Below are 18,968 nucleotides of genomic sequence, written 5' to 3' on the forward strand. Positions count from 1 at the left end.
TATAGCTTTCTGTGCTGTTGTGACTTTCCATAAGTTAGTATGACTGCTACAGTAACTGTGGCCCTTGCTATTTTTCCTAATAACCAAAGTCATTTGGTCATTAGACTGCAGGTAAATCAGTGTTATTAGGCTACCATAAGCCCAAGTCATTTGGTTATTAGGCTACCATAAGCCCAAGTCATTTTATTATTAGGCTACCATAAGCCCAGGTCATGTGGTTATTAGGCTACCATAAACCCGTAAGCCCAAGTCATTTGGTTATTAGGCTACCATAAGCCCAAGTCATTTGGTTATTAGGCTACCGTAAGCCCAAGTTATTAGGCTGCAGGTAAATCTTTAAAATGTTGCATCAGGAACTCCCTGGTGTGTCACCGCCCGTAAGGGCGATTAACGGCTCATCTGCATTATGAAGTTGATAAATGAGTCCTATTATCTAAATGAGTCCTATTTTCCTCTAAATGGGTCCTATTTGGGAGACTCTGGGATGGGCAGTATTTATGATACATGTATTCAAAATATGTATTTGAAATACAAAATAGTATTTTGTCATTTGCATTTTATTGTGTTGAGGAAAATGGCTGTGTATTTTGTATCAAAACACTGTACAGGTGTGAATTTTTGTAGTTTAAAAATACTGCCACATATTTTTGGTAAAACCAATGCTTTTGGTGATTTGGTTAATGCCCAGATGTGTTGTGATCGGAATCACTGGCGCCTTAATGCAGGGGCTTACCTGGGCTTCAGCCCAGGGGCCTCGACCAATGAGGGGCCTCCTAATAATAATAATGATAATCAATAATAATAAACGGCGTGTCCGTATTCACTACGTCATTAGCCTACTCTGGAGCTAGCCTAAACAATTGAGCACATCCTAGGCCTACTGCTCTACAATTACATCCATGCAGAGGCCCCCTTTGTCTTCTCCAATTCTAAAGTGTAACAAAATGTAACAAAACGTAATAAATCCCAACGGGTGTAGCTAGAGGAGAGGCTGAAACTGACTGACAAATATCATACAAACTCTGGAGATAACGTGGGTAGGAATGAAGCAACGATAAACGAATGACGTGGATTCCTGTAACTGTCCATGAAAACAGAAGGCATAGCAGGTAAATATCGTAGCAAATAGCCTGGCAATGAAACGGCTTTAAAAACGTATTTCACTTGTCTCATTGGAGTGGACGCAGAACAAATAAATGAATTAGTGATCTGCATCTCCGTTCACCAACAGCAAAGTTTGTGCTAACCCATTCTCACATATAATAGTCTATGTTATGTTTTCTTGTTAACGTGAGATATGTCTCCATAGTGTAGTGATAATGCATAAGGTAGCCATGTTCACGTCACATGAGCCAGCTTGTTATGTAGGCTAAAAGTATTGCTGTCCCTCCCAAACTGCGTTAAACTGGTGTGTTAAGTAGACAGAATTTCAAAAAACTCAAAACACATGCACTTTTGAAAAGCTTTTAAACGTCCATATGTGTACCCATCTTTCAAACTTGGCCTACAGCCAGTGTTGTAAAAGTCCAACGCTTGTTTTCGTGCAGTAGGCTAGCCTTTTTGATAAGCTTGATTTGATTGCTCACACACACACACACACACACGCACACACACACACCAGTCCACTCACTCTACCACATGGGTACTTGCTCACCTACACATATAAGTTGTTGGAACTACTTCAAAGCGATGGTTCAGAGTAATATCACTCTAGGGTCCTTTGCACCATGACCCCGAGCCAAACACCCTCCCAGAACCTGTTTTCCCTTGGTCGAACCCTGGTCGAGTAGCGCTGTCAGAAACGAATGACTTTCTGCAGGCGTAATGGAACCAACTTAGTATCTCGTAAATTACCCCACTAATAATGCCCTGAATGGTACAAAACTTCTACAGTAGTACAACTATGTTCTTTACTCATAAAACGAGGCATTGAAAAGTTTGTAAGTACACCAGGAGTTTATTTAAATAAAACTTGCCTGATGGATGCTACTATCTACCGCTGTGTCGATGTTACTTCCGTGATTTGGGAAAAGCCCGTAAAAGTCCTGGCAGGAAGCGATTACATCAAAGTTTTTTGGTATATCCAATTTTTAATATTTTTTTCTGAAGTGTTTACAACTTAGTGTTAACTAATAATTGTTGCAGACTGGTACTACGAACAAAATATTAGTGCATTCCTGGATCTACATCTTTATGCATGCTTCCTGCCAGGACTTTTACTGATTTTTCCCAAATCACGGAAGTAACGAGATTAGTTACATCAGAGATGAGTAGTTTACAGAGGCCTTGAAATGAGGCGTAGCCATGTGCTCATTAAATGCGGACAGACGGCCACTCATGACAAAAATCCGGACAAATGCCCATAAAGGAGGACACACTCTTTCTGTCCGGACAGAGAGCTCAAAAACCGGACTGTCCGGACGAAAGGACACCCTACTCTCAAACACTGTCCACTTTATCAGCAGAGTGAGTGTGCTAATCTCAAACACTGTCCACTTTATCAACTGAGTGAGTGTGCTAATGCTAATATCAAACACTGTCCACTTTATAAGCAGAGTGAGTGTGCTAATGCTAATCTCAAACACTGTCCACTTTATCAACTGAGTGTGCTAATGCTAATCTCAAACACTGTCCACTTTATCAACAGAGCGAGTGTGCTAATGCTAATCTCAAACACTGTCCACTTCATCAACAGAGTGAGTGCGCTAATGCTAATCTCAAACACTGTCCACTTCATCAACAGTGAGTGCGCTAATGCTAATCTCAAACACTGTCCACTTTATCAGAGTGAGTGTGCTAATCTCAAACACTGTCCACTTTATCAACAGAGTGAGTGTGCTAATGCTAATCTCAAACACTGTCCACTTTATCAACAGAGTGAGTGTGCTAATGCTAATCTCAAACACTGTCCACTTTATCAACAGAGTGGGTGTGCTAATCTCAAACACTGTCCACTTTATCAGAGTGAGTGTGCTAATGCTAATCTCAAACACTGTCCACTTTATCAACAGCAGAGGCGGACAGAGTACACAGCTTCATTACTTGAGTAAAAGTACAGATACCCTTTGCTAAATTTTACTCATGTACAAGTAAAAGTACAACAGTCAGATGTCTACTTAAGTAAAAGTACTTAAGTACTTTTTTTTTAAAGTACTTGAGTATCAAGAGTACAAGAGTAGCCTACATTTTCTAAATATTGCATTACTACTGCCACAGTGCTTACATACATGTACAGAAACGTCCTACATGGAGTTATGAAAAATGTTAATGTTAATACCTTGGAGAATGTAAAAGGAATTTAAAGTAAAATCAAGTAATTTTCATCTTTTTACCATGTCGCCAGGGATGGGCATATTTCTAATACATGTATATAAAAAAAAACGTATTTCAAATACAAAATACTATTTTGTAATTGAAACACTTGAAGCGAAAACTATCATTAACTTGTTCAGAAAATTGAAATAGTCTGGCGAGGTGGGGCCACAGGTTGGCACATTCCCAGGATGGACCTGCTGCGTCTTTCTTATATTGTTTCGTCCATGGTTTCGTCTATTATCTAAATCTGACCATGGAGTTGACTTGGGCGGAAAGCTGAAGGTGATTGCTGATAGGCTGTCCCAATCAGTGGCGCATGCACAATCCAATCACGTTTGAGAGGGAAACAACAAATTGAGGGTTTACGAGATTTTTCTTTTTTTTAGAAGAAGTAACGGGTACTCACGGTAATGGATAGAAATGTAGTGGAGTAAAGACTACAATATTTGCCTCTCAAATGTACTTGAGTAAAGTCATGAGTACTCCCCAAAAATGATACTCGAGTAAAGTACAGATTCCTGAAAATTGTACTCAAGTACTCCGTTACTGTCCGGCTCTGATCAACAGAGTGGGTGTGCTAATGCTAATCTCAAACACTGTCCACTTTATCAACAGAGTGGGTGTGCTAATCTCAAACACTGTCCACTTTATCAACAGAGTGAGTGTGCTGCTGAATAAGAATAATAATAATAATAATAGTAGTAGTAATAATAATAATAATAATAATAATAATAATAATAATAATAGTAGTAGTAATATTAATAATAATAATAAGCTTTATTTGTATAGCACCTTTCATACACAGAATGCAGCTCAAAGTGCTTTACATTTGGAGCATGTAACACAATAATAGAGTCAGTCAGTCATTATCAATCACTTTCACTTTTCTTCATTGCTGTGGCCGTTTATGATCAAATCAGCAACATATCAGAAATATAGAAAATAGAAAATAACATGTAACACAGTTATTAGAGAAGAGTCAGTCATCCCCCTTTGTTGCTGTGGCCGTTTATGATCCAATCAGCAACATATCAGAAATACTATTATACTACTATGGATATAAAAAAGGCTTTGCTGACAAATGCCTAGGCTAACAAATGCTTAGGAAGAGACTAAACAGACAGATGTGGAAGGTTTGCAAAGTGATTGATTTTTAGTATTATTTTGATTGCATGGTGGGTCTACTGTATCTTGTAGTTTATTTTGATACACTTAAAATTTGGGTATTTGATATTCTATTTTAAAATACATGTTGATGTATTTTTGCCCATCCCTGGGTACTTATCTTTTTTTATATTCTACTGATTTCACAGATTATAGCCTGATGGAAAAGTGCAGACTTCACAGGGAGTTTATTTAGGTCTTCCGTCATTCGGAATGCAGAGTCCTAGGCCTATCCTAGCCTATCGTAAACAACACCATAAAACAACTACCAGACTGACCAGTACTACCAGTAGGTTTTGTGATTATAGTTCACCAGTCTTTCCCAGCACTCTGAGTGAGGGTAGTTCCTGAAGTTCTCTATTGTAAGGCCGTGAGAGTAGTTCCCGGAGTCCTCTATTGTAATACCTTTCCCAGCACTCTGAGGGACAGTACTGTAGTTCCCGGAGTCCTCTATATTGTAATACCTTTCCCAGCACTCTGAGGGACAGTACTGTAGTTCCCGGAGTCCTCTATATTGTAAGGTCGTTCCCGCCACTCTGAGGGACAGTACTGTAGTTCCCGGAGTCCTCTATATTGTAAGGTCGTTCCCAGCACTCTGAGGGACAGTACTGTAGTTCCCGGAGTCCTCTATATTGTAAGGTCGTGAGGGTAGTTCCCGGAGTCCTCTATATTGTAAGGTCGTGAGGGTAGTCCTCTATATTGTGAGGTCGTGAGGGTAGTTCCCGGAGTCCTCTATATTGTAAGGTCGTGAGGGTAGTCCTCTATATTGCCTATATAAGGTCGTGAGGGTAGTCCTCTATATTGTAAGGTCGTGAGGGTAGTTCTCTATATTGTAAGGTCGTGAGGGTAGTCCTCTATATTGCCTATATAAGGTCGTGAGGGTAGTCCTCTATATTGTAAGGTCGTGAGGGTAGTCCTCTATATTGTAAGGTCGTGAGGGTAGTTCTCTATATTGCCTATATAAGGTCGTGAGGGTAGTCCTCTATATTGTAAGGTCGTGAGGGTAGTCCTCTATATTGCCTATATAAGGTCGTGAGGGTAGTCCTCTATATTGTAAGGTCGTGAGGGTAGTCCTCTATATTGTAAGATATTGTAAGGTCGTGAGGGTAGTTCTCTATATTGTGAGGTCGTGAGGGTAGTCCTCTACATTGCCTATATAAGGTCGTGAGGGTAGTCCTCTATATTGCCTATATAAGGTCGTGAGGGTAGTCCTCTATATTGTGAGGTTGTGAGGGTAGTCCTCTATATTGCCTATATAAGGTCGTGAGGGTAGTCCTCTAGATTGTAAGGTCGTAAGGGTAGTTCTCTATATTGTAAGGTCGTGAGGGTAGTCCTCTATATTGTAAGGTCGTGAGTTGGTCGTGAGTTGTCTATATTGTAAGGTCGTGAGGGTAGTCCTCTATATTGCCTATATAAGGTCGTGAGGGTAGTTCTCTATATTGTGAGGTTGTGAGGGTAGTCCTCTATATTGCCTATATAAGGTCGTGAGGGTAGTTCCCGGAGTCCTCTATATTGTAAGGTCGTGAGGGTAGTTCCCGGAGTCCTCTATATTGTAAGGTCGTGAGGGTAGTCCTCTATATTGTGAGGTCGTGAGGGTAGTCCTCTATATTGTAAGGTTGTGAGGGTAGTTCCCGGAGTCCTCTATATTGTGAGGTCGTGAGGGTAGTTCCCGGAGTCCTCTATATTGTAAGGTCGTGAGGGTAGTCCTCTATATTGCCTATATAAGGTCGTGAGGGTAGTCCTCTATATTGTAAGGTCGTGAGGGTAGTCCTCTATATTGTAAGGTCGTGAGGGTAGTCCTCTATATTGCCTATATAAGGTCGTGAGGGTAGTCCTCTATATTGTGAGGTCGTGAGGGTAGTCCTCTATATTGCCTATATAAGGTCGTGAGGGTAGTCCTCTAGATTGTAAGGTCGTAAGGGTAGTTCTCTATATTGTAAGGTCGTGAGGGTAGTCCTCTATATTGTAAGGTCGTGAGTTGGTCGTGAGTTGTCTATATTGTAAGGTCGTGAGGGTAGTCCTCTATATTGCCTATATAAGGTCGTGAGGGTAGTTCTCTATATTGTGAGGTTGTGAGGGTAGTCCTCTATATTGCCTATATAAGGTCGTGAGGGTAGTTCCCGGAGTCCTCTATATTGTAAGGTCGTGAGGGTAGTCCTCTATATTGTAAGGTCGTGAGGGTAGTTCCCGGAGTCCTCTATATTGTAAGGTCGTGAGGGTAGTCCTCTATATTGTGAGGTCGTGAGGGTAGTCCTCTATATTGTAAGGTTGTGAGGGTAGTTCCCGGAGTCCTCTATATTGTGAGGTCGTGAGGGTAGTTCCCGTAGTCCTCTATATTGTAAGGTCGTGAGGGTAGTCCTCTATATTGCCTATATAAGGTTGTGAGGGTAGTCCTCTATATTGTAAGGTCGTGAGGGTAGTCCTCTATATTGTAAGGTTGTGAGGGTAGTTCTCTATATTGTGAGGTCGTGAGGGTAGTCCTCTATATTGCCTATATAAGGTCGTGAGGGTAGTCGGTCGTGAGGGTAGTCCTCTATATTGCCTATATAAGGTCGTGAGGGTAGTCCTCTATATTGTGAGGTCGTGAGGGTAGTCCTCTATATTGCCTATATAAGGTCGTGAGTGTAGTCCTCTATATTGTGAGGTCGTGAGGGTAGTCCTCTATATTGTAAGGTCGTGAGGGTAGTCCTCTATATTGCCTATATAAGGTCGTGAGGGTACTCCTCTATATTGCCAATATAAGGTCGTGAGGGTAGTCCTCTATATTGTGAGGTCGTGAGGGTAGTCCTCTATATTGCCTAAATAAGGTCGTGAGGGTAGTCCTCTATATTGCCTATATAAGGTCGTGCCTATATAAGGTCGTGAGGGTAGTCCTCTATATTGTGAGGTCGTGAGGGTAGTCCTGTATATTGCCTATATAAGGTCGTGAGGGTAGTCCTCTATATAAGGTCGTGAAGGTAGTCCTCTATATTGCCTATATAAGGTCGTGAGGGTAGTCCTCTATATAAGGTCGTGAGGGTAGTCCTCTATATTGCCTATATAAGGTCGTGAGGTCGTGAGGGTAGTCCCTCTGTATTGCCCATATAAGGTCGTGAGGGTAGTCCTCTGTATTGCCCATATAAGGTCGTGAGGGTAGTTCCTCTGTATTGCCCATATAAGGTCGTGAGGGTAGTCCTCTATATTGCCCATATAAGGTCTGCCCATATAAGGTCGTGAGGGTAGTCCTCTATATTGCCCATATAAGGTCGTGAGGGTAGTTCCTCTGGTCGTTCCACTCTGAGGGACAGACGCTGGTTCTGCTGGTGCGAGTCCAAGCATTCCAAAGAGTGCGATGTGTGGGCGTGGTCAGACTAGCGCTGTTGTGTGGTAGGATCTCTCCATGTGTGAGACGAGTCCCTGGACTGATGCGCGTGATTGGCTAGTTAACCCTGTCACTCCCTGGACTGGTGCACGTGATTGGCTAGTTCTCCCTGTTATTTCCTGGACTGGTGCACGTGATTGGCTAGTTCTCCCTGTTATTTCCTGGACTGGTGCACGTGATTGGCTAGTTCTCCCTGTTATTTCCTGGACTGGTGCACGTGATTGGCTAGTTATCCCTGTCACTCCCTGGACCGATGCACGTGATTGGCTAGTTATCCCTGTCACTCCCTGGACCGATGCACGTGATTGGCTAGTTAACCCTGTCACTCCCTGGACTGGTGCGCGTGATTGGCTAGTTATCCCTGTCATGCTCTGCATGAATGCTTGTGAGATGTGTCTTTAACGTGTCCCTCTGTTACATGTTTGTGATTGATGTGTGATTGATGTGTGATGTGTGATTGATGGGTGATTGATGTGTGATGTGTGATTGATGGGTGATTGATGTGTGATGGGTGATTGATGTGTGATGTGTGATTGATGGGTGATTGATGTATGATTGATGTGTGATGGGTGATTTATGTGTGATGTGTGATTGATGTGTGATGTGTGATTGATGTGTGATTGATGTGTGATTGATTGATGTGTGTTGGGTGATTGATGTGTGATGTGTGATTCATGTGCCATTTTACCATCTTGAACTTGTATTAACTTTGTATAGTCAAACGGTGTCGTCCATTATCCCTCACATATTGGGGTTGAGCAGAGTTGAATAGAGTTGAATATTGGGGTTGAGCAGAGTTGAATAGAGTTGAGTTGAATATTAGGGTTGAGCAGAGTTGAATATTGGGGAGCATAAGTTCGTCCTTGCTAAATTTCATATAACTAAAGTATATTATGATTTTGTCCTTGCTACATTTCATGTAACCTTATGTATTGCATATACAGCAGGGAAAATAAGTATTGAACACGTCAACATTTTTTTCAGTAAGTATACTTCCAGTGAGGCTATTTGCATTAAATCTTCTCCAGACATTAGTATTAACTTAGGTTATCCACACATATTAAAAAATTCAAACATTAATGTCCATAAGTAGAGTTATGAGTAAAAAAGTGGAATGGCATAGGGAAAAAGTATTGAACACGCTAAGAAAAAGCAGTACACAAAGGCAAGGAATGGCTGGAATCTATACATAGTTAGAGAGTAATTATCCCTCTTATCTGTGCAAATTAATATAAGCTGGGTATATTGATGAACTATAAAATGGTTTTCCGTTACCAAGGTGTCACACAAGAAACATTTTATGATGGGTAAAAGCAAAGAGCTCTCCCAAGACCTTTGCAACCTTATTGTTGCAAAACATATCAACAGAACTGGTTACGGATGCATTTTAAAAATTAAGAATCATCCAGTAAGCAGTATTGGACCCATTATCTGCAAGTGGAAGGAACATTACTGCATCATCAATCTGCCATGCACAGGATCTCCTCACAAGATTTCTGACCAGGAATTCAGAATGATAGTCAGAAGTGTAGCCTTTTCGGAGAAAGTTCCAGAAAGACTTGGAGGCAGCAGGTTTACTTGTTAGAGGCTACATTTATACATGGCCGGCTATTTTCATAAACGAACATATCACCCTCTCCGTTTTCAAAAATAACATCATGCACACCTGTCAGTTTTCAGAGAAGTTTCCCCGTGTATATATGCCGTCAAGAGCATGCCAAACCTGTCGGTGGGAGTGTAAGGAGAAGCTCAATCCCACATTAGGGACCGTTCGTTATTTATAAACGGGGTCACCGGAGGAAAATAGGGGAGGGTCATGTCTTTTTATTCTTTGTTGAGGGGAGGGTCACCTAACTTTTTTTGTCTAGGAGGGGGGGTCACCCATCTTTTGTATTAATGAAAACAGCAAAAAATCAAAGTGGCTTGTTTGATTGTTGATTTCTGTCGCCATATAACGTTCTCTTTCGTTCCATAGCTCTGTCAATATTGAACAATGAAAATAAGGGAGATTTCCCGGGTTTCTCACGCAAAATACGGAAAATGTCAACATCCGTCCCCATTAACGTTGGAAGGGTTGGAGCAACAAAGTAGCCTACTTTATTCACGCCTAATTAAACAGTGTGCATGCTTATAAAGCATACTTGTGCTTCATTTATCCACACATCCAGCTCCTAACGTTTTGACAAGCATTTCTACCAATTGACCTTGTTCCTGCCCATCTCTAGCTTTGCTGTCTCCATCCTTTCTGTTTTTCTTGTTTGCAAAAAAATATATAGTAGGCCCTATTTATTGGTAACCAGCAACAAGTGCAATTTGTTAATCGCTGTCATTCTATCTCCTGCCAACAAAAATGTGTTACGTTCCAAGTAGCAGTGCGTAATTTTGCTTCATAAAGCAGAATACAGAATACAAATACATTGGTCATATAAATAGCCAGTTTATGGTCTACAGTGTAGGCTAGAGTTGGTAAGTTATGGTAGGCCAACTTGGAGTGAATATACAGGGGGATTTATTTGGCTCTTAGCCTGGCAGGTGCGCACGTAGACATAGCCTACGGACGAACACGGCAAGCGCCAATGAATCGTGCTCTCACAACAACCACGTCGTTAACTTAAATAGGCCTACTGTAGGTTAACATCACTCTGAGTTCGCATTCAAGCAAGCAAAACGATGATTTGAATACATCTGTTTCTCTGGAAGGGCAAGGGGTAACAACAGGACAACACAGAGACAGGCCAGAATGCAGGACTAATGTTATGAGAGTATTACAGTAATATGGGATATTCTAAGGGAAAATATTAAAACGGCAAGACAGCGGGGAAAAGTTAAAATGATAGGCCTAAACCCGGAAAAAGTTGGCTTGTTAGGTATTTTTCGGTCCCTGTGATTATTTGTGAAATTGTGCAAACGGTCTTTTCAAGTCATTTAAGAAGGAAGGAGTGTAGCAAGCTCCCAAATTGACGCTCGTCTGAGAAATTGAGTTTCGGATAATGTTCAGCTTTGGCAGCTTTACAATGACTGAGGAAGCCTAGAGACGAGTCCATAGCAACAAGTTCATGTGTTGAATTTGTTATTACCCAGTGTGCTTTGTTGAATGGTCTCAATGTTTTATTGTTTTATTTCATGTGAATACTTACTAGAGGAGTACATTATTTCAAGTAGGCTAATGCAGTTGCAGGAAGTGTGCATTTAGTTTCCATGCTTATTGTGTTTCCACAACAATGTTAGTGAGTAAAGCTACAGAAATGGCCACCATCTTGGTGAAGTGTGATGTGTAAGATCAGAAAGCTGAGGATGAGTTTAGAACGATTGCTTAAGTCGATGTGTTTTCATAGCGCTCCATAGCGCTAGGTTTTGACGATTGGCCGGGGAGGGTTATGTCTTTTTTGAAAAGACTGCTGGAGGGTCGTTGAAAATGTTCTTGCAGGCAGGGGAGGGTCATGCAACTTTTGATTGAAGCACTCAAAATCCCTCCGGTGACCCCCGTTTATAAATAACGAACGGTCCCTTAGCCAATCAGAATCCCGAAATTAGCAACAACAGAAACAAATCACTTCCTATTTCTCTTTTGAATGATATTTGCCAATGCAAACAGGCATAAAGCGTTTGCACAAACGTAAAAATGTGTACCACCTTAATAGCATCCATAATCAGTAGCCAAACAAACTGTAAACATAGGGCACTCACATGACGTTAAAGGGGTCATAGAATGCAAAACCGAGTTTACCTTGTCATAGATGAATAGCGATAGTTCAGTGGGTGAAATGGAGATACAGAGAACTTCAAAACCCCATCGACACCTCCTTCCTATGCAAATCTCACAATTCGAAACTCCCGCCATAAAACGGGCGAATCCAAAAGAAGCTGCGAGTTTACGCAAACTCGCAGGTGGTACCTTATTTGGCTCTGGCCTGTACATTTGTCACGCCTCAAAATTTACATACAGACCAGCCCACTGGTGCTCTGAGCCCAGGAACGTGAATGGAGAGCGAAGATGAGACAAACACTAGTTTAACTGCCTGCTCGTTTACATCCACAGGAATTATAAAGCGGACAGTTCTTCAAGGATATCGAAAATGAGCCACGGTCGTAAATGCAATGTTCCAGGCTGAAACTTAGGCTACAAAGAAAGCGGAGACTCCATAGTCTTCCCAAGGATTCGAAGTTCGAGGGGCATGGATAATGTTTTTCTACCAGAAGATCCCTGCAAAGTTCGACACTCCGTTATTAATTTGCAAAACATTTCACCGAAGGCAGTTTTCAAAACCTTGGACAGTTTAAAGATGGATTTGCTAAGCTGCTGTTACTGAAACGAGGGGCTGTAAGGTCATCACAACCGCATGCTGTAAGTATTATTTTGTCGCTAAGCAGTTATGCTAACGTGTATCTAGCAAGTAGAATGTGTGATTTAGTTCATTGGCAAGGCTATATAATTTTCCTGTGTGTCATTCAGATAAAACCTGTGTTGTCATGTTAACCTACATTTTACTATGCATGTTTGTCGAGATCTCTGACAGGTTAGTTCTCAGCAAGATAGCTAACTGAAGCTGAGTAACACGATAGTTTGGTTGCTAAGTTGTAATATAACCCACATACGTTTTTGACGTCAGAAGTGGAAACAACTTCACATTATCAATTCAAATGATATCTAGTCGATATGTTGAAAACTGTGTTGTCTAAATACAATGGATTTATTTGCACGTTCTTATTTTAGAACATTACAAGAATGACAACATGACAAACGCAGCATGCCAAACAGATGCTCCAAGTGTGGCATCTTGTGGGGCTTAGAATATTAGCAAATGCTTTTGCTGTGAGTTAACAGCTTGGTGTGTGCATGCAAAAGTGACTTTTACTTGTGTTACAACATTTCTGTTGTTTGGTTTAGGTTTTTATCTTGCAGCCATGCACTTCAATGAGAATGCTGAGTCCCCACAACAGAAGACAGCCAAGGAGAAACTATGTACAGACTTGCCAAACAATTTGTAAGTTTAATAAAATATACTTTTTTTTTTATCACAAACAACAAATCAAAATGTGCAACAGTATAGGCACTAAAAATAACTTATTGATTCACACACAACAGGCTGTCTTAGACCTGATGCTACTGGTGTCAATCATCATCAGTACTGTAAACAAAGCACAATGTTCAGGGCCATACAATTTGTTTATTGTACAGTATACAGCCTACAATGCACTGTATTACAGTATCCAATATAAGTCCTCTTTCTTGTCCTCTTCGAGATCATCAAAGACCCTCTTCCTGATTGGGATGCCGTCCAGCGGATTCCTGTGCCCACGGACTTGTGTGCTCAGCATGACAGACCTTCCATGGAGGATGCTGTTGCTGAACATGAGTCACGGTTCAGTCGACAAGGGGTCTGAATCCAACGTACTGTCCTGAAGTATCCGGACGCTCCCTCCATATACGTAGCACCACACACGAGGGGATCATGACACGGACGCTTCTTCTAAGGAAACCCCAGCACCTGCTCACAAAAGACCTGTAGGCCAAGTCACTTCATTGCCTGCAACGAGAACAGGGTTTTTTTTACTATAAAAAATCTTTTACATTAGAGTATCACTGGACGATTGTTGAAAAAAAAATAAAGTTTGTCATTTTGTGGTGTTGATCAAACTGTGTTTTTGCAATATGCTGAACCAATAATGAATGTGTATTGGTTAAAAATATTTTTATTTGTATACTGTAACTGCTAACACTTGTATCAAATTGTCCTCACCTTTCCATCCCTCTGATTCTCAAACGGCCATGGTCAGCTCTGTAAATATTCATTGCATTTTGCAAATAATAAATAGAGGCACAACGTATCGAGGCCATGATGGTCATTCAGGTCAGCTCCTCAGGAACCTGGGCCATTCTCATAACCTGTAAAAACAAACATAATTTCCCTGCTGTTATTTCGTAATTTTGAATGAGCAGGTAGCACAAAGTAGCTTAAGTAAATGTCTCCAGTTTTAGTTACCAGAGTTGTAAGATCACATATTAGGCTACTACATGGAAAGAAGGTAATAATCTCAATCAGATGTCAATAGGATAGTTACAAGATTAGACCTACTGACTGTACCTACTGTATTTTAAACAGTGATATTTATAGGATTTTTGATTATTGTACTCTACTCCATGGCATGTAAATGGGGATAAATAAAAGTGTTTTTGAATTGACACCATCACACAAACGAGAGTAGGCCTAGTAATATTTTCGTTGACCTCGTTTCACTTCAGCCATAGGCTACAAACTGCACAGAGCTCCTGCCCAGTTTACTGGACGTCCCGTTGTAAGATCATACATTACTACATGGAAACAAGGTAAAAATCTCGATAATCAGATGACTTAATCAGCAGGATAGTTACACGAGTACATTAGACCTACTGACGTAATATTTTCATTGACGCGAGCAGTAGGCTACTCGTTTCACTTCAGCCATATAGCCTACGAACTGCACAGAGCTCCTGCCCAGCTAACTGGACGTCCTGTTGTAAGATCGCATATTACCACTACAATAATGTATGTAACTCCTAATCAGATTACCTATTCAGCAGGACAATATACTTACTGACTAAAACGAGTAGCAGCTACTTTCCTTGCAAGCAGCACTCCTTTCACTACAGCATAGCCTGAAATGCCCACGACTGGCTACGAACTTTTCAGCTAGCTTCTAACTGGACATCTCGACAAAAATTGCACAAGGGTACAAGTTGTAAAACATTTGTTTGTGTGCAAATAAATAACTTCTGTTGCTTACAATGCTAAAAATGAACCTAATGTTTAGCTGAGAGTCTGTCTCAATTGGTGTACTTACGTGAGTACACTTTCGTGTAGTACACTATGTGCACTGTGTGCTTACTGGCGGAGTGCGCAAATTTTAACAAAATAGTATTGTCTCATATCAAACACTAACTCCGTGCACTTCACGGAAATGACGATCGCAAACATTTTAATATAACTTTATTGGCGTCCTCAATTCGACAGTGACATGGTCATACTGTGTCAAAACATGAACTGTTTATGTTATAACTTGCTTGTACCTCCGTAAAGTCTGTTTTCCACTGCTGCTGCTTCAGCTTTCTCAACCGCGATTACCACGAGTTTGAAAACGCTCCCTCCCCTTCCGCTATTTGGGCAAGATGGCGTCCGTTAAGGGCGAAAAGTGTCCAGCGTTGCACACTCAGCTTTTTGACCGTTATGAGTGCACCATCCGGGAACTTGCAGCGCCCTTCGTGTCGTTGGAATTTTCAGTGTGAACACCCTCATGCACTCAACTTAGGTATTGTAAGTGCAGAAGTACGCGATTTGAGACATAGTCTTAGTCTACGACACTAACGTGCACTAGTATTACAGCTAGCTAACTGGGCTACGTGTGGCAAAAAGTAAATGACAAAACTTACCACTCTGAAGTAGTCATTTCCAATCTATGGGCGACTGGTTGCTCCTCTATTTCAGATTCTTCCTCTGATTCAGGGTCAAATATGCTGTTCAACACCTATGTCTCCATAGTATTTCCACCTTGGCTGTTTCAGTGAGTGCTGTCGGCCATGTTTGCGTCTTTGCTCGGGAGCTTCGCTCGTTGTAAACCAACCAATCAGCACGCAGTTCATCTAAATATTCATGAGCATACCATACAAGGAAGAAAACCTCTCGTTTCATTCAAGGGCTTTCAACCAGGCTTGCATTAGGGCACATAGAACAGCACATATGCCATTTTCAGCCCAACCAATGTTACACACCCTATTCAGAGACCGTAAGGACCAGCACAAAATACCCTATATCATCATTCTATCACCCCTTTAAGCATTTTCTGGCGCGTAATGTGACGTTTGAGAACCTAAAACCCCGTTTCTCCCAGTTGACACGACAACACATAACTGCCGTTATCATAAATCTCCACTTTGGCCGGAGTTTTTAGAAATAATCGTTTTCTGTGATAAAAACGGGGTTTTCGTGTTTAATGAGAGGCCAAACCGCAGGGAAATATCTGCGTCTTCCCTTCGTGTAAACGGGGCCAGAGATAATCATAGGTAATGCACTCCACCGCCATTGCCTCTATGCACACTCACCCCGCATGACTCCTATTACTGAAGAAAAACATGTCGAAGCTCGTTGAAGGTTTGCTACACTACATTTGGACAAGCCTATAAAATACTGAGAGAACGTATTCTGGTCAGATGAGAGCAAAATTTAACTTTTTGGATGTCATACTACACACCATATTTGGAGGAGAAATGGCACTGTGCATCACCCTAAAAATACCCTACCAACAGTGAGGTTTGGAGGTGGAGGCATCACGGTGTGGGGCTGTTTTTGCATCATGCAGTGTTGCCAACTTAGCGACTTTATCGCCATATTTAGCGAGATTTCAGACCCCCCAAGCGACTTTTTTTGTAAAAAGCGACTAGCGACAAATCTAGCTACTTTTTCTGGCGTTCTTGGATACTTTTTGAGACTCTGATGTGATGGCATGTAACGTCCCTTTTTACTCTTCTGAGTGAGCAGTGAGTTTGGCTGTGCAGTGTAAGAGTCTCATGCCTGTTTCCTTTGTAAATTAGCCTACATCGAGTTTGCCCAAAGCATTGCCCCATGATTATAAAAGTAATGACTGGCCTATGTAGTATCAGCCCATGTTATCCACGGAAGTAGATGTTCTATAGGCTAGATCTAACAGCTCAGACAACGTTACTGGAAGGTGCAGCAACTTCGGGTGAGATTACAACCAGAGTCAACCGAGACGAGAGCAATGACATGATGACAGGGAAACAGGGACGCGCTTTCCAGCACCGTTCAACAAAGGAAAGTAGGCTACAAACTCATTCACAAGCAGATAGTTCGAAAGAAATCGAACATAGGCTACAAGTTAGAAAAACCTAAAGCATTCGTTTAGGCTATGTAGCCTCAATGTTGTCAATGCAGGACACTGTCGGCTGAGGGGGAAAAAATTCTGTCGGTCTGTCCGAGTGACATCACCTAAATAAATCCAAAATATAGCCATTGCTGTAAGGTTAAATTGTGTGTAGCCTATGGTGAAGTTATAATCAGACTTCAAGCTGTGCAAAGCAAATGCAGCAGTTGGAAAGGTTGGAAATGACTGATTTTCAGCCACTTAATGCTCATTCTGGTGTATACTATGACAAGATGTAGGCTACAGAAGTGTATCAATTACCCTAATATACAAGTATATTAAATTAAATATATTTAAATTAGGCTCTTAAAGTTGCCTAGGAGAAAAGCAAACAGGTGTAAAGGGGAATTAAAGGGCCATCATGGTGGCGTAATTGATATGCAAATTAGTGTGTGACGTCATCTAGCGACATTTAGCGACTTTTGGAGCTGGCTTTAGCTACTTTCCATTTGAAATAGTTGGCAACACTCATGGTACTGGCAGACTTCATACAGTTCAAGGAATGATGAATGGAGCCATTTTTCTGGGAGAATCTTGCCATCTACCAGGACGATGAAGATGAGACATGGCTAGACCTTCCAGCAGGACAATGATCCAAAGTATTCAGCAAAGGAAACTCTATTGGTTTCAGAGAAAGGAAATCAAGGCCCTGACTTAAATCCAATTGAACAGTTTTTGAAGTTATCTAAAGATCAGGGTTTACAAGAGGGACCCCTGGAATCTTCAATATTAAAAGACTATCTGTTTAAAAGAATGGGCCAAAATCACACCTGAATACTGCGACTGATTAGTTTCGTCATACAGGAAATGCCTTGAAGCTCTCATTACAAATAAAGGCTTTTCCACAAAGTATTTAAGAAATTTCAGTAGGCGTGTTCAATACTTTTTTCCTGTGGCATTTCACTTTTTACTCATAACTCTAGTTATGGACATTAATGTTTGGATTTTTTATATGTGTGGATTACCTAAGTTAATACTAATGTCTGATGAAAATTTTATGCAAATAGCCTCACTGGAAGTATACTACTTACTGAAAATTTTTTGACGTGTTCAATACTTATTTTCCCTGCTGTAAGTATAGATTTGTAGTCTACTTAATCAACCAGCATGACACAACATCAATGGAAACCATTATTAATTTATTTAAGAAAACAAATGCTTAATTTGTTGCATAATTATTCTAATTGTTGCATTGAATAATTATTCTGTTGCATTGAATACACACTGGCATGATCACATTGGCATCATCACACTGGCATGATCACTCTGGCATCACACTGGCATGATCACACTGGCATCATCACACTGGCATGATCACACTGGCATCACACTGGCATCACCACACTGGCATGATCACTCTGGCATCACACTGGCATCATCACACTGGCATGATCACACTGGCATCATCACACTGGCATGATCACACTGGCATCACACTGGCATCACACTGGCATGATCACACTGGCATGATCACTCTGGCATCACACTGGCATCATCACACTGGCATGATCACATTGGCATCATCACACTGGCATGATCACTCTGGCATCACACTGGCATCATCACACTGGCATGATCACATTGGCATCATCACACTGGCATGATCACTCTGGCATCACACTGGCATCATCACACTGGCATGATCACATTGGCATCATCACACTGGCATGATCACTCTGGCATCACACTGGCATCATCACACTGGCATGATCACACTGGCATCACACTGGCATCACACTGGCATGATCACTCTGGCATCACACTGGCATGATCACTCTGGCATCACACTGGCATCATCACACTGGCATGATCACACTGGCATCACACTGGCATCACACTGGCATCATCACACTGGCATGATCACACTGGCATGATCACTCTGGCATCATCACACTGGCATGATCACACTGGCATCATCACACTGGCATGATCACACTGGCATGATCACACTGGCATGATCACTCTGGCATCATCACACTGGCATGATCACTCTGGCATCATCACACTGGCATGATCACACTGGCATGATCACTCTGGCATCACTCTGGCATGATCACACTGGCATGATCACACTGGCATCACACTGGCATCACACTGGCATGATCACACTGGCATCACACTGGCATGCACACACAGGCACGCACACGCACACACACACACGCACACACAGGCACCGTCCGGTGTAAGGAGTACAGTTCTAAAAGCGCAGCTC

At 41.6% G+C, this 18,968-nt stretch overlaps 1 protein-coding gene and 2 long non-coding RNA genes across 4 annotated transcripts in view; 1 reads left to right on the plus strand and 2 right to left on the minus strand.

Annotated features, from left to right (window-relative positions):
- The first annotated feature begins 12,136 nt into the window (after nucleotides 1-12,136).
- LOC143099528 (uncharacterized) lies at nucleotides 12,137-13,156 on the plus strand. Its single transcript, XR_012981636.1, has 3 exons — nucleotides 12,137-12,185; nucleotides 12,729-12,825; nucleotides 13,085-13,156. It is a non-coding gene; the product is annotated as an uncharacterized LOC143099528 (long non-coding RNA).
- On the minus strand, nucleotides 12,812-15,498 carry LOC143099529 (uncharacterized). 2 transcript variants are annotated; one of them, XR_012981638.1, is made up of 3 exons: nucleotides 15,249-15,498; nucleotides 13,582-13,727; nucleotides 12,812-13,368 (listed from the first exon to the last, which is right to left on the minus strand). It is a non-coding gene; the product is annotated as an uncharacterized LOC143099529 (long non-coding RNA). The 2 variants fall into 2 exon arrangements; XR_012981637.1 differs by having other exon boundaries at nucleotides 14,889-15,498.
- Nucleotides 15,499-17,874: 2,376 nt separating this feature from the next.
- LOC143100956 (interleukin-1 receptor type 1-like) overlaps nucleotides 17,875-18,968 on the minus strand; it is a 7,880-nt gene continuing 6,786 nt past the window's right edge. The window contains exon 4 of the mRNA XM_076264545.1: nucleotides 17,875-18,968. This exon is cut by the window's right edge and continues 880 nt beyond it. The gene's annotated coding sequence lies outside the window, so the exon portion shown is untranslated.

The sequence above is a fragment of the Alosa pseudoharengus genome, unplaced genomic scaffold (assembly GCF_046254945.1).
Source record: "Alosa pseudoharengus isolate Yale_2024_CS ecotype anadromous, Long Island Sound unplaced genomic scaffold, YU_APseudo_1.1 YU_APseudo_1.1_scf_3, whole genome shotgun sequence".
Lineage (NCBI taxonomy): Eukaryota > Metazoa > Chordata > Actinopteri > Clupeiformes > Clupeidae > Alosa > Alosa pseudoharengus.